The 15,938-nt window shown below is 45.7% G+C and overlaps 1 long non-coding RNA gene across 1 annotated transcript in view; it reads left to right on the top strand.

Moving 5' to 3' along the window:
• The window catches only part of LOC142030655 (uncharacterized), a 74,102-nt gene extending 63,181 nt beyond the window's left edge, over nt 1-10,921 (top strand). Inside the window, exon 3 of the long non-coding RNA XR_012650233.1 lies at nt 10,271-10,921. This is a non-coding gene — a long non-coding RNA (uncharacterized LOC142030655). The remainder of the gene's footprint in view (nt 1-10,270) is intronic.
• Nucleotides 10,922-15,938: the final 5,017 nt, after the last annotated feature.

Here is a 15,938-nt window from a genome sequence, read left to right as displayed (position 1 = left end):
GGCTACTTAGTGCATCAAAAAAAAAAGAGGAGCCTTGCTCAGACTGGTAGGTGCCTTCATGGGAAGAGCTTGCCCAGTTATGAAAGGCTTTTTACTCTTGTGGGGTCATGGCAAGAACCACAGCTGGAGATTAAATTTGAATTAGAAATAATAGCTTTTTTTTTTACGGTATGTTGCTTTCTATAAGCTTTTATCTACATTCAACTTGCAGGCTCAATATGACAGTAACAAAGTGAAAATATAGCACCTGTACATGATGCTGACTGATCCTTTCCCCTCTTATAAAGAGTAACTCTACAAATGAGTTAAAAGAGCATGGGATTAGCTCCAAAGAGTCTGAAGTCTTGCAGTGTCTCTGAAGCTAAGGAGGACACAGAGATTCCCAACTCTGCATTTGCCATCCTTCTCCAGAGGTAATGAAATACCATACAGCCATGCACATACTATAAATAATGAATGACCTAAAAAACCAATTAGAGACCACTAAACACTGGAGGGATTTAATGGGTAGCCTAGGATTTAAAAGACCTGCATCAAAAGATCTGCTCTGTCCAAGGGAGTTGGTAGCTCTTCCCATCCCTCACGTTTATCTGTGAAGATAAATGCATTAAAGCTTGTGGGAAGCTCATGTGCTGCAAAGTGAAGGCCAGGTGCTCAAGAACTAATCAAAGGATGTGGACATACAATAAACAGGTGGTGGCTGATGGGACAGGCTTTTAAGACAATCCAAAGCTTTTCCCCTACAAAAAGCAGAGTGAACATTAGTCTTATTGACTGTTCAACAAACATTGTCCAAGTAGTTCTGGCGCAGCCACCCAACATGCCTGTCTGCCCTGCCACCTGCTCCCACTTGCTGCTCAGTGCACTCGCTGCAGGTCTCCACACCAGCTTGGTAAGAGCATGGAAGTCATGATGAGAAACAGCGTGATACTGGCTGATAATGGAATAGCATCAGCCCGTAGCCTTGCACCCAGTTAGCAAAGCCCCATTTAAAGCCAATTCAATGTGAAGCAAGAATAAGAGCACTTGCAAGTTTTTCCTCTCTTCTCTTTGATTGCTCCCTCTTGGTTTCCTTCATCCCCAATATTATTTTGCCTTGAAAATAAGCAAGGTCCTTCAGACCACACACATTAGGAGCCTTGTGGAGACAAAGCAGTTTGCCACCCACATGTGCTGAAGCAACCAAGTCGTACCAAAAGGTCAGTGGCCCACTTAGGGAACCCTTTCCTTCTGGCCATGAAGTTGGAAAGATGATATTGCCTGACCCACTTGATTTGCTGAGGACCAGTAGTGCAATGGGTAACATGTCTGACTACAAGAAGAGTGTTGGCAGGTCTCCCTGCCCAGGTTAAATTTTTATCTGCCTTGGGGGTATGAGGTGAAGTTCCTGGTGCTTGAAGATTCCATCTGGGTGAGAGGGTGTCTCAGCCAGAGAAGGAGACTTTTGTAGACCTTGTTTTGTACCTTTGTAGAGGTCAGAAGCACGAAGCAGGAAAAGTGGGATAATTAACGGGAGTTGCTCTTGGTTCAGTTAGTAGCATGCAGTCCCCAACCCCCAGAGCAGCTCGTGCTGGTGGCTGCAGCTCAGCCTGAGGCTTAGCTCTCCTGGACTGTTATTTCTAGCCTATTCAGAGAAGGTCTGGTCCCCACCTTACTCTGGTGAGCTGCAGATCAGGCTCATGCTCACAGGTGCTGCCTCTGGTGAGGCTCCAGCACAGTCACAGGGAGCTCGGAGAAAAGAGGGCTGATGAAACAAGCCACAAAAACTGGCTTCCCACTGGCCCTCTCCTGCTAGGCAGAGGCCCCTCTGCTGCTGGGCTTCTGTTACGGGGTGTCAGGTGCCTGCTAATTACAGCTAATGAGGAATTTAATTGCCCTTCAGCACATGGCTGGCTGTCCAGGCTGTTATGTGGTTGGGGGTGGGTGGTGTCTGCTTGCCCTGCTCTGGCCCACACACGTGGTGGGAAGGGGCAGGGGAAGGACCCCTGCCCTCAGCATGGGGGGCTCTGTGGGGAGGGGTTGTCCCAGCCCTGAGCACATGGATATGCACGTGCCCTTCTGGTCTGCTTGCTTGCACCTGGAGGTCCTTGGATGTGGTAGCCCTTCCTGCTGGGATCTGCCTCCTCTGCTCAACCCGAGGACTCATGAAGGCTTCCTGGCAAGGTATATCCTTACGGAGGGGACTTTGGGTTTGTGCCGTGGCTGTTGTTGTGGGCTGCATGGGGATGGCAGAAAGCAGAATCCTGGTGCTCCTGAGTGGTCAGGGGTTGGTGAGCCCCTGCTGGTGGGCTGGGTCCCCCTGCCTTGCCATGTGCCGGGTTTGCTTTGATCCAAATTGTCCCGCTTGGTCTGTGTGTTTGGGGGATGGAGCCAGGTGGGAAGAAGGTGTTTGTGGAGCATGCACAGGAGGGCAGGCATTGGCTTGGACACACCGTTTACAAGCATGCTGCCCCTTGCAATGTAGTAGCCATGTCCTAACCCTATCTCTGGTGTCAGCGCCTCTCCCACCCCAACTCCCCAGCACCATGCTCTGCCCCATGTGCCTCCCCTGTTCTCTGTTATGTGGCACATATAGACCCTCTCCTCTCGCCTGTGCATCTGCATGTAGGCTATGTATCTACCCTGAGAAAAATGGGTCTGTGCCTTATCTTATGTAAAAGATGGTGGCTATGTTCAGGTAAAACCAAGTAGGTAAGGAGATGTATAACATATTGCATGTTTTAGAGAGTTGCGTTATACCCTAGAAGAAGCCTAGCTTCCCTCCTAACCATTTAATGAGTTAAAATTACTGTATTCCAGTTTACCAGTCATCTTTTTCTTTATGAACAAAGGCAAAACCTCCCTTCAAAGAGCGTAAGTCCTGGACTAAAGTTGCCCTTAGACTATTTACATTCAGCACGTGGCCTCTTCTTTCCTGAAGGCAGCTGATGTGTAACCAGGATTTTATAAAAAGACCATTACTGAACGGCCTAATGGGAAATAATGCATTTGTGTGTGTGTGCTTGGTTGTGTGACTCCAGAAGAGCTGTGCTGGCTGGAGAGCATGGCTGTGGGTTAGAGCTCAGTGTGATTTACCTTCAGCAAAACTGACTGGCTCCAGCAAAATGTCCTTGTCTGTCTGATTTCATATCAACTGAATGTGTTCTCAGAGGCTTGTTGAAAACTGATGAGGTTTGGATTTAGTTTGACAGGACACAGCCAAGAGCATTTTAGCATTTTTAGCAGTGGTTTTTGACTGCTAAGAAGTTCTCTGAACCACTTGATCTGACTAGATGACTGAATTCTTAAAAAAAAAAAAAAAAAAAAAAAAAAAAAAAAAAAAAAAAAGGCAAGTAGGAAATGGGATCATTTCAACAGCTACCAGGTGGTGGGTTACAGGAGATCCAAATGCCCCTGTGTTACAGACTGATGTATGGCAGGCAGCTTGGCTAGTCCTGGGGGGAATAGGCTACAGGCCAAATTATGATTCTGGTCATGCTTTTGCAAGACTAGAAGAAGCCTTTCAGCCTGGAGAAGTTTAGAGAAATGGCTGTGTTTTGAGCAAGTCAAATGCACTCTTTCAAGAACCCTGTTTTGCAGGTAAAATATTGCAAATGCTAAGCTATAAAAGCCTGTACTGAATCTTTGCTTTCCTGTAGAAGGGCCTCATTCAGTCATGTTTTTAAGCTTCCTTTCAGTGGCTGGCAAGTGAGAACCGTGCTGGGGGGCTGTGCAATAGCCCTGTTGTAGTTCACTTCTGATCGGTGACATGGACTGACACTGTTGTGACACATGGGCACAGGGGGAGGCATAAGCTTTTATGTGCTCTGAATGCAAGGCTCTGGGACGAGTCTCAGCTGAGTGCACCTGCAAAATGCAGGGGCAGCTGAGCACCACAGCACAGAAAAGAAAGGGAAAATCTTCCCTGCTGCAGAGATACCCCTTGCTGGAGAGGGGGATTGGCTAGCCCTGTAGCCCAGTTGGAGTCAGATCACCTGCTTCAGTCCCCTGTGTTATTCCTCCCCCCGATAACTATTTGAACTCATTCTGCAGACTGGCCTTGGCCCCTTCCTGCTCTGGGATGGGTTCACTTCATTTTTAGCACTTCTATTTCTACAGGTCACCTGTGGTTCCTGGCTTTGGTGGGTGCGCTTAGTGGAGGTAGCACTGGCACTGTACAGGGCGGGAGTCCGCAAAGGCAAGTGTGTTTCTCTGCTCTCTGGAGGACCTACAAGTCCCAGAATTGTTTGGTGCCTCAAATTTCCCATCTGTGGGATAGAAATTGAGAAGGCAAGTGCATATATGTTACAGGTCATGTAATACACAGTTTCGTACCAAGGCTGTCCTGGATCACTTAAGGCTAATGTGAACATGCCTGCAGTTAGGGCACGCTTCCAAAATACCCTTTTCTCGGGTTCATCTCAGGATGAACTCAGCCCATGAAAGCTAAGGTAAAGTTTGACACTTGCATGTGGGTCAGCCTCTCTGAACAGACATCTGACAACACACTGCAAAATAAGGAGGGAAAAGCTAACCTGCTAAAGCAAGTTCAGACACTGCTGCCAAGGCAAACAGCAGGGATGGAGGGCACTCAATGTGTAGCAGAAAAGGTTGCACCCCAACATCTCTGAAGGCTTTTGGACCCTAAACTGCCCATGGTTTCAGTGGGAGAGGTGTCCCAGCCTTATTTGGAAGTTGAGGAGGACTGTGGCCATTTCCTTCTCCCACAAGGAGTGTTTGAGCCTTAACTCTCTGTGTATCTATGGAAAACGAGAAAGCCTACAGCATCTCTCAGCATAACTGTCAGCACTGGCACTGACCCATAGCAGCTCACCCATTGTGGCTTGTACGTAACAGCAATTTTTTTTTTAATGGCTGCCACATCCCAGAGCACCTTCAGGTCTCATGCTCCTTGGCATGCCAGCCAGCTCTGAGCATCAGGGTGATGGTAACATGGACACATCTCTTGGAAATGCCTTGTGGCCACCCTGGCGCTCTGGCTGTGCTGGCTATTAAAGGAAGAACAAACAATTTAGCAAGATAAGGTCAAATTTCTGCAACAGGCAGAAACTTGACATATTATTTGCATGTCACCTAGGTGACAAGCAAACAGCTGTCTGTGGACATCTGATCTGAGCAGCATGGGCCTCCCTTTCTGTGTTGCCCTGGGGCTTTGTGCCCTGTCACTGATAATTATGTCGTGTTACATGTAGATGTAGAAACTGACCCTGTGTAACACAGCATAAAGCGATGAGGGGAACATATTGGGACAACAGGGTGGATCCTAATCAAAAACATATGTAGAATATATTTGCTGTAGTCAAAACTGTCCTGTCTGGAGACATGCCTGTCAAAGGAGAAGGCAGCTCATTAAATGCTGAGGTATCCCTGGGTTGGTGGGTCCTGGAGCCTGAGAAATGCAGGACCTGAATTGCCCTGGTTTACGGCTGTGGGCATGGTCCAGAACAAAGAACTAGTACTGGAGTAGAGCTGCAGGGAGACGCTGGCATTGGGAATTTGACACCAGGACAAATAATGACCGTTGCACGACTGCAAACTACTGTCAGTACTTGGGATCACGGCCATGGAAAGAACTTTTGTTCCTTTTTGCCAGCCAGAGTGGGGGGAACTGTGAGACTAAAGCGATCCTGTTACTGCTGTCACCATGTTCCTCGTGGACTTGCAGCACACCCTGGCTAAGATTTGAACATCTGTGTGTCTATCTTTTAGAAGACAGAGCTTTTAAAAGCAAGAGGAGGTGCTTATGGTCACAGGGATTCACACCAGCCATACTTCCCTTTTATTCAGGTGATACAGCCCCAGGCCACCCCTGGAGAGCTATGAGCTGTTTGGGCACGTTTCTTCTGCCAAATGACTCCTCTGGCAAAGAAAGCTGTGGCTTCCTGACTCTCAAGTTCAGGGGATTTTCAGCCAACATCATTCCATTTAAGAAACAGTAATTAGCAGGGAAAACTTTACACCACTGTCCTGTGAAAAGGGAGTTTTCTCAGCTGTTTTCATTTCAGTGTAACATCTAGAATACGTAGTGTGAAGAGGGATTGCTACAGTGGAGCAGCCTTCAACTTCCCTATCCCAGCAGCCACTAGAGCACTAGCAGACAGAGCTGAGACCCAGCACTGCTTTAAGAGAAGGACGTTGTCTCAGCAGGGCAGATGGGTCTCTCCAGAAGTGTGCCAGTGCAGAGTGCAGATCCCCACATTTTGGAAACTGCATAGCAAGCTTTGGGTTAAGATCCTAAAGGTGATTAGTTTCAACCTGGTGGTGTCTCTCTTCTTCAGGGCCCCCTGCCAGAAGCATGTGCTGTTCCTTGAGCTGCTTTAATGGCCAAAATGTTGATGCCATCTGCCACAAGTGAGCATTACCTATGTGCTCAACTCTGCTCACAAATAGCTGTTTGGAAGTTTATTCTTCTGAGAGCTCAAGCTACTCCAGTGCTACTCCTGGACTACATGCAACATTCTTATAACTTAGCAAGCCCCAGAAAAATCAACCCATAAGAAGCCAGTGCTATTTCATCCATAAACTCACAATGCTTAGCTAAAGTGGCATCACTGCTTTAATTCACTCTGCATAGTGATTTTTTTTTCATGTATTTAGAACTTCTGACATAAGCAGACCTCAGATGCAGGGGTGACAAATTTGGATTATTTATTACATGGGGAGAGGGAAGGCTTTGTTTTAGAAAATATTGCATCTAAAAATTTGCTGGGTGTCCTGGTTTCAGCTGGGATAGAATTAACTGTCTTCCTAGTAGCTGGTACAGTGCTATGTTTTGAGTTCAGTATGTGAAGAATGCTGATAATACTGATGTTTTCAGTTGTTGCTCAGTAGTGTTTAGACTATAGTCAAGGATTTTTCAGCTTCTCATGCCCAGCCAGGGCACCTGACCCAAACTGGCCAACGGTGTATTCCATACCATGTGACGTCCCATCTAGTTTAGGAACTGGGAAGGGGGGGGCAGGGATTTCGCCGCTCGGGGACTGGCTGGGTGTCGGTCGGCGGGTGGTGAGCAATTGCCCTGCGCATCATTTGTACATTTCAATCCTTTTATTACTACTGCTGTCATTTTATTAGTGTTATCATTATCATTATTAGTTTCTTCTTTTCTGTTCTATTAAACCGTTCTTATCTCAACCCAGGAGTTTTACTCCTTTTCCTGATTTTCTCCCCCATCCCACTGGGTGGGGGGGGGAGTGAGTGAGCGGCTGCGTGGTGCTTAGTTGCTGGCTGGGGTTAAACCACGACACTGGGCCATAGAACTGTGGGTTGGGTTTTGGTTTTTTTTTTTAGTGTCTGCTTTCAGAGGTCATTTTTTTTAAGTGTATTGCAGAACTATGAATATATATATATAGGGTATATATTTTATTGATTTAAATAGAATTCAGGGATTTAAGGTCTTCTCTTGAGCTAAAGAGTTGCACACGTGTGAAGTGGAGTTGCTACTGAGTTGACCCACATGCTTGTAGAGGACTTCTTGCTGTATGGGTAGCCCTGTAGGAGTTACTGCTCTTCCATGGAGGTGTTTGACCTGCCAGCATATCAGAAGTCTGCACAGCCTGGGCAATGTTCACCCTGATAAAGTATCTGGCTGGAAAAACAGTTAATTTCCAGGGAACCCCAGGTGCATGGTAGTCTTAATTGAAATGGGAAGTACCGTTTTCATGGAGCTTTAAAGATTTAAATAAGAGTATTATTTTATTTCAGAATTATTTAAAAATTAAACCCTTTATAAGGAAGGACACAGAAGCCACTGTGAATTGGTATCTGACTGTATTTATTTAGGAACAAAATCCTTTTCCTTGTCTCCAAAGTTTTTCCTATTTTCAATTGAAAGCACTTTGCAACCAGTCAGTTTTGGTTCTTTAGACCTGGAAGTCCTTTGCCACTCTTCAGAGCCATTGCTTTATGGTTACTGTGGATTTTTAAACTCGTGGGACTTTTATTCCCATTCTTAAGATTTTTGTGCTCATGCATTTCCTTATGTCACTAATACAGAGGCAAAAACTATAAACCACACTAAACTGTGGTTTAACCCCAGCCGGCAGCTAAGCACCACACAGCCACTCGCTCACTCCTGCCCAGTGGGATGGGGAGAGAATTGGAAGAGTAAAAGTGAGAGAACTTGTGGGCTGAGATAAAGACAGTTTAAGTAAAGCAAAAGCTGTGCATGCAAGCAAAGCAAACCAAGGAATTCATTCACCACTTCCCATGGGCAGGCAGGTGTTCAGCCATCTCCAGGACAGCAGGGCTCCATCACGCGCAATGGCCACCTGGGAAGAGAAATGCCTTAACTCCGAATGTCCCCCGTTCCTCCTTCTTCCCCCCAGCTTTACATACTGAGCATGATGTGATAAGGTCTAGAATATCCCTGTAGTCAGTCGGGGTCAGCTGTCCCAGCTGTGTCCCCTCCCAACTCCTTGTGCCTCCCCCAGCCTCCTCACTGTAGGGTGGGGTGAGAAGCAGGAAAGGTCTGGACTCTGTGTAAGCACTGCTCGGCAGTAATGAAAACATCCCTGAATTATCAATGCTGTTTCCAGCACAAATCCAAAACATAGCCCCATACTAGCTACTATGAAGTAAATAAACTCTATCTCAGCCAAACCCATTACATTCTGCACCCCTTTTTCCATACCATTTACATCATGCTCAGGTCCCACACTATCCAATACATCCTCATTAATCACCATCTCCCTTCCCATCCTTTGACATAATATGCATATATAATTCCCTTAGTCTATGGACCACCCTTGTAAAATCCAGAAATGTCCACAAAATGTCCATTGAGTTCATTTAGTCCATGACTTTGGGCTCCATTTCTTAGGGTGGTCACTCAGGACAGGAGAGGTGGTGTGTTGTGTGGAGTTATTGGGCACCAAAGCCATAATAGCTACTATGAAGAAAATTAATGCTATCCCAGCCAAAACCAGCACAAAAACATGTGTTACTAATGTACTGCTCAATATTATGGAATTGGACAAGACTTTTTCAAATGACTGACATTACATGTGTCTTTCAAGGATGTGAATTAACCGTATGTAAACCATATGTTTCATCTATTTCAAAGACTGTTAAGGAGTAAACATTGTAATGAAATTAGCTTACAATGGTGGTTCTGAAATTTAGATGCAAGTATTGATAACAATATTTCTCAAATGCTCCTTAGGTAGAACTGAGGGTAGCTTTCAATTTTACTTTTAGGTTATTACGTATGATTTTGCTATTTGAGTGACATCATTAATACATCATTAATACAGCGATTCATCCTTAGTTTTCTGTTTCCTCATTTTTAATGCTAGTAAAAAAAGCAATCTTAACTAATCTAACATTTTCTTATTTGCATGTATTTTTATGGAGTGTCCTAGACCTTTCTGAAAGTCCAGCTGAACACAAAGCCATACTGTCTTGAGCATGGTACAATCAGGAGAGACTGATCTACAGGGGTTGGGCAATGCAGTGTGGGACCTCCTGTTAGCTGTGGATGAGCCTGTGCTAGAAGTGTGCTGGTGTGATGCTGTATCCCAGGTCGTTAGCTCTGCTGAGCATCAAGGTTCGTTGGCTTCAGTGCAGCGCTGTGCTACCAGGCTTACCCTGCTCCCAGAAGTGCAGCTGGTTTCTCTGCCCAGGGCAGGCCTGTGGTCTGCGAGTACACCAGTGTCTGGAGTTAGCATGGTGATAGACGATTATCTTGTGCATAGTCACCGTCCCTGCCCTGATGTCTAAAGAGACGCAGTGAGTGGAAGCATTACTAATTCACCTCTTACAGATGTGAACCAATACAAAGAGGGGCTTCTTCAAGAGTAGAGCTGAGGACTGAGGTTGGTTGTTTTAACAGCTGCCTACTTGAAGCTCCAAACCAGTCTTTCTTGTATCACGGTCTCCTGTCTCATACCCCCTTCTCTACTTGTGGCTGGGACACAGCGTTACCAGCCTGAACAGCCACGCGTCTTTCCTTCTTGTATTGGAGCATGAGCACGTCCCTGATCTAGGACTTTGAGCTGAGTTACCAACCTCTGCAAGCCATTGCAAATGTGCCATAGGGTTTAGTTTGTGAGGCTGGACAGCATCCCTCGCTACCACTGTGCCACCCCATAAGCTGCCTGTTGTGGGTCCTATCTGTCAGATGGGAGGAAGCGCTTACATACAGTGGTGTTGTGAAAGAAAGCAGATGGGTGCGTAAAGAGCGAGCGATGGTGGGAGCGTGGGCGTATTTACTATTGCCCTTTGCCAGTAGCTCACTGTATTCACTTATTGACTATATGAATCCGATTAGGAGATGCTCACTGTGCACTGGAGTGCTGCTCAGGAAGGCGCCGGGAGAGCGAGCATGCTGCCGACCCAGAGGAGAAGCAGCAGGCAGTGGGTGATGCATCGCAGGGCAGCCTCAGCAGAGTTTGAAGGGTAAAAGAAGTAACTGGACCTGCCCTCAGAGCATCAGGGAAGAGAATAGACCACTCCAGTCTGAGAAAGGTTTGATTTTTTTTTCTTTTTTTTTTTTTTTTTTTGGCAGTATCACTAACACGTGGAGGTCTCAGCAGCCTCTCTTCCTTGTGAACCTTCCCAGAGTGTCAGAAAATGGAGCAAAAGAATTGTACACAGAGCAATACCCCTCCCCTCCAGCTATAAAACATCTTCTGTACCCTTTCTAACGTCTTTGCTGCCTCTCCTTTCCATGGTCTGTCTAATTACTAGTGGACCCTGGATCTGACCTTTATTCCTAGTCTTGCCAATGTTCTGATCCTTCTCATGGTCCTCACACTACTCCACTTGCCACTCTTTTCCCTCTCCCCATCGTGTTTCCTTGCTATTTGTCCCTGTTTCTGCTGGCACACTGCTGAGCTTCCTACTGCCTGGTAGGCTTCTGACTTTGCAGTAATTCAGCCATTTCAGCTGCCTTGGACTCAAGTGTGTGTTTTATTTGCATGCCAATAAGCTTATGAGATGAACTTATGTTAATGCAAAATGTAGAACCAGGAGCTTGTGGTGATGCATATGAGTTGGCATTAAACCCTAATGTGTGGAACACCTGTGGGTGTCAGCTGCAGACCAGAAAAAGTGCTTTCTTCAATTCTAATTTTACCTAGAGAACTGCTCAAAGCAACCCACCTTTCAGTTCGCAACCCCCCCATTTTTCACTTTTCAAACAAACTGTATTTTTTGTCCTTCATGGAAAAACAAATCTGTCAGAAAGATGTTTTTTTTACCAAGGAAAATGAGCACTACTATTATTTCTATATCATGGAGGAGAAAACTGGGGCACAAAGAGGATGAATTACAGTGAAAATGCTGAAAGCCTCAGTCCCTGCCCTCTGCTAGGTAAACCCCTTTCCCTCACAGAGCTCTCACGTTTTTGTGTTTACATTTCTTTGAGGAAGAACTTTATTAAAATAACCAGAAGTATAAGGATGTTTTTGCAGATGGAAAGGTGTTGAGCTCAAGGTTTTATGTCTGCTCTTTATGTATCTTCTATAGCTGCTCAAATACTTTTTTTTCTTCATAAAAATTTAATACGGAAAATAAACGAGGAGCTTGCTAGTGAAATGATGCAGTAACTGTAGCCAGGCTAAAAGTGAGTTGTCAGCCCTGGACCTTCCCAGTCCAATAGGTAATTGCAGAACTGTGTGAGTGAGATACAAAGGGAGGCTCTGAAAGGTTCAAAGAGATTTATAGAATATTTCAGACCACAAAAACGCATAAAACAAAGTCCAAAAGGTTCCAGAAACGGGACAAGAGGGACCTGCTGTCAGAAGCAGCTTGTCATATAGTTATGATTTACCGTCCTTTCCCAAGTGATCTGTACAATCTCTGTCAGCAACATGGCAAACAAAGAGCATTCAGTGGGCTTGAGATGAGTGTTTGGGAGAGAAGGCAGCAGTGACAATGACCACCGCTAACCTAGGCAGTGAAGTCTCTGCAGAGTTCTTTCTGAGCAGAAAGCACAGAATACTCTTTTCACCTCTTTCTTTTCACTGTGAAAGGACAAACCTGGGTCAAGTAAAGGAAATATCCAAAAATAACAAAAATTTAACTTTGAGGTTATTCAAAGACTACTAGGGAATTTAGGCAGTTGTTAAAATTAATGGGATGGTGCATCTGAATCCCTGCCATAACTGAAAATCCCGGTCTAAAATTTTCAAAGCCATCCCCTTCTCCATTTCCAAGTGTCATTTGTTTCTCCTTCTAGCCAGACATAGACTTGTGCTTTAACATGATTTGTATGTGAAGCAAAAGTCAGGTCTGTTTAGATTGAGTACTTGGGCTAACACTTCCATCTCTGCAACTTTCAAAACAACAAGAGCTGATAAACTATTTTGCTTATGATCTTCCCCCATGCATGCTGTGTAGAAGATTTCAGTTAATGCTAATAGCATGAAGGTTTTAAATGCATATATTTTTTTCCTGATGTAATTTGAAACAAGGAAAATTACCCACGTAGTCTGTCACTTAAAAAAAAAAAACACCAAACACACCCCCCCCCCCCCCCCAAACTAATTAGGGTTTCTTGAGGGGTTTTATTTCTTTGGGTTTTGTTTGGTTTTGTGGTTTTTGGGTTTTTTTCGGTGAACTACAGTTCAGAAACTAGTAATTGAACAGACTGATAAATTCTGAAAAAGTCTATTCTGTGCCTACAGAGCTGGTGCTATATGCTTGGCCGGGGACCCTAGACTTTTCACAATAGCTCATCTCACTTAAGAACAGAAATTAATTATGACATTAAAAATAATCTAACAAAGTATCCTCCTTTATTTATGGCTCATCCACAGATATGTTTCCACTGGTGGATATTGTGACCCCGCAACGTGTGTGATTTTTATGGGGTTTTTTTGGTTTTTTTGTTTGTTTGGTTGGTTGTTTTTTTTTGTTTTAGAGAGGCTTCCACATTTGGGCATCAAGGCATCGTTGTCATATTACCAGCAGGGCTGCTCTACTCCATATGCCCTCCTCCATATCCAGTCTCCACAAGCACTTCTGCCTCCCTAGCTGATGCTGATGTATCTCCCCATACTGAATTCCTCCTTCTGCGTTCCCCACATCCTTTCTCTCTGTCCTCCCTCCTTATTCTGTCTTTCTCTTCATGCCTGTTCTTTATCTTTCTGCACCTTATTATTTTCTCAAGCATCTTATTCCAAGTCCTTTTTCACCCAAACCCCTTTTTTCTAAATCCTAGATTTCTTTTCTCAGTTTTGGCCTTCTCAGAGATTTCTGTGATCACTCTCTTCTTCCCAGGAAACCTTTCTTTTCAAGCCAGCTTCCTTCTGCTAGCAGGGAGGTATAGTCCCATCTGCATCTATGACTGGAGTCACAAAGTCTCCAGGAGAGTACGGGGACCTAGAACCGCTGCAGGCCTGCATGCACAAATTCACATGCCTAGCTAATCCTGGGCTGTCAGCTCTTTGCCCTGGCTTGCTGTCATCCTGTCTGCCTGTGCTCCCAGGCAGTCCTGTCAACCATGCTCTGTAACAAAGGGCGGGTATCATCAACTGTAGGCTTGGTTGAACAAAGATTGACAGCAGCAAGGAAGAAGGAGAGGTTTGAGGACATAGCCTCATGGCTTGCTTTGATCTTTATAAGGACAACTACTGATGTTTCCAAGGGAGAAACCTTACTTCTCCCAGGAAAACTTCAGGAGAGTAGCCCTGTTTTCCCTGTCTGATGGCTTCTTTTCCATCTGTGGAAGAGGACAACTCCACTCGGCTCCTAGATTTCCAAGCAGGTGCTAGTAATGAGTCCACTGGCCAGCTCCAGGCAGCACGTTCGGCATTTCAAAGGTAGATGCATCACTAACATCCCTGCTTTCTTGCTGCTATGCAGCACGTTTCCCTTTTACAGCAGGAAACAAGGCTCAGCAGCCCCTCTCTCCTTGGACTGGTGTGCTGGCACAGAAAGCCTTTGTGGGCAGAAAGCTGGGGTTGCTAATCCCTTTTAGAAGTAGGTTTGGTGGGTGCAGCCTCACCATTCCTGTCACCAGTTAGAGGTGAGGGCAGGGACTGAACAACCAGCAGGACCTACACTGGCTGATTAGCAGTGCAGCATGCATGAGATTCCTTGGCACAGTGCAAGGTTATTGAGAAGCTGGGCTGCATCCCAAACTTGCCCCCGGCAGAATTGGCAGATCACGTAGCTAGTGTCACTTTCAAGCACTTGGCCAGGCAAAACCCACCCCTTCTCCGTCCCCCAGCTCCCCTGTACTTGGCTTTGTTCAGTGGGTTGGCTGCCTCCCCAACCATGCATTCACAGGGTTTGAGGCAGGGTGGAGCGTGTATCTCTACAGTAATCCAATTCCATCTTTCCAGAGATATGTGACTAGGTATCAGAAGCTGCAGCTTCTTTTAAATTGATTTTTGGCTATAGCTTTCATATGAAATATATATCACAAGGTTTAAATCCAGTGGACTTACAGCAACCTTAAAGCTAGAAAGCATATTTAAATTTTTTAGAGCTTTAGAAAAGTTCCAGGGATGATAATTTAAGTGGTCATGGAATGATTGGAGCAGGACTGTTCCCAGTGCCACAGTGCACCTCTGTCCTCTCTAATAGGCAATTTCAGCAGAGGACCTGTGTTACCCTCCCAGGCTGTGCTATTGGGAAGAGAAGGCCCTTAGCAGAGCTGGCTTTGATCACACCAGTGGTGTTCAGCTAAGGAAGCCTATGCAGCAAAGACCCTTAACCCTGCTTTTCTCCTCTTTAATCCCAGATGCCTATTACATTTCTTTTTGCAGAACAGTAATGCTGGGCCTTGCAAACCAGAGCCTGTCCACAACCTGAGAGGTCCTTAGGAGCCACCTGAAGGATACTGACACCAAACAGCTGTCCCAGGCAAAGGGACAGCCCATCAGGCTGTCTCTTCCCCCCTATAAGATAACACTTGGCAGCACTGAGCTCTTGTACCAATGACTCTGGCTCATCGTGAGTAACATAAAGACCTCCGCCAGTCTGGTGCCATGCACATATGCACGTAGCATACGTATCCTGAACCACAGCTACCCAGTCTCTTCTTGGACTGAACGCATGCCGTACAGAGGCTTTTGAATGTGCACTCTGCACCTACGCAGTGTAGCATCACCATCCTCCTCCCTGTCTGTGCAGGCTGTGAGTGAGCTCCAGAGCTGGCCCTGCTGTGCCTGAAATGGAAGTGGCTGCTCCAGTATTTGGCAAGTCCCTGAATACTGGGGCTGAGCCTGTGGTTCACAAGTGTCTGTGTTACTGGTAGAAAGCAGAGAGCCAGGGCTAGCTGATAAGTTTCTGGTTCATCAGTAACAACTTAGAAAACTCCAGAAGGCTCAATCTAAGGCATTTCATTGGAAGCAAGCCTGATTTGATCGGTGGGCCCCCAGCTGGGGGAGTGTCACTGGGCATCACTATTTCTCTTGGGCATCACTGATTCTCCTGTCTCCAGGAGACAGCAGGTTCCTGGGGGCACTTCAGGGCTGGGGCTGGGTGCAAATGATCCAGCTGGATAGCACTTTCTACACAGCAGGACCCAAAACTTTTATCTGAATTCTCCTTGCACTTTTTATGTGAGTCTCGGGGAATGCTACCATTCCTAAATAAGAAAAAAATGCAAGCAGCAGCTTGTTAGTGATTATTAGAGAGAACTTAAAAGCTTCTGGTTTGGGATGAAAAGAGCTTGTAATTAGCTACTTACATTTGCATTTCAACTACAGAAGTGGAGCAACCCAGCCCAGCAGTGATTCCTGTGAATCCTTTGTTTCAGGGTCACAGTAGGTATCAGTAGACCTGTTACAGTTTGTCACCAAGTCTGTCTAAAGAGCTAGACTTGGGGCAGTCAACATACAGTGCTATTGAGCATACCACAACCATAGGATAAAAGCAGATGGCTGGCAGATTTTTATCTTTCTCAAAAGCGAGAGACACCTTTTCCTTTTGAGGAGCAAAATGTTACTGACTTGGCTCTGTTGTTAGTTTAGTGGACATTTGCT

The sequence above is a fragment of the Buteo buteo genome, chromosome 4 (assembly GCF_964188355.1).
Source record: "Buteo buteo chromosome 4, bButBut1.hap1.1, whole genome shotgun sequence".
Classification (NCBI taxonomy): Eukaryota; Metazoa; Chordata; class Aves; order Accipitriformes; family Accipitridae; genus Buteo; species Buteo buteo.
Note: the sequence above shows the minus strand (reverse complement) of the source record. Positions and strands in the feature narration are given on the sequence as shown.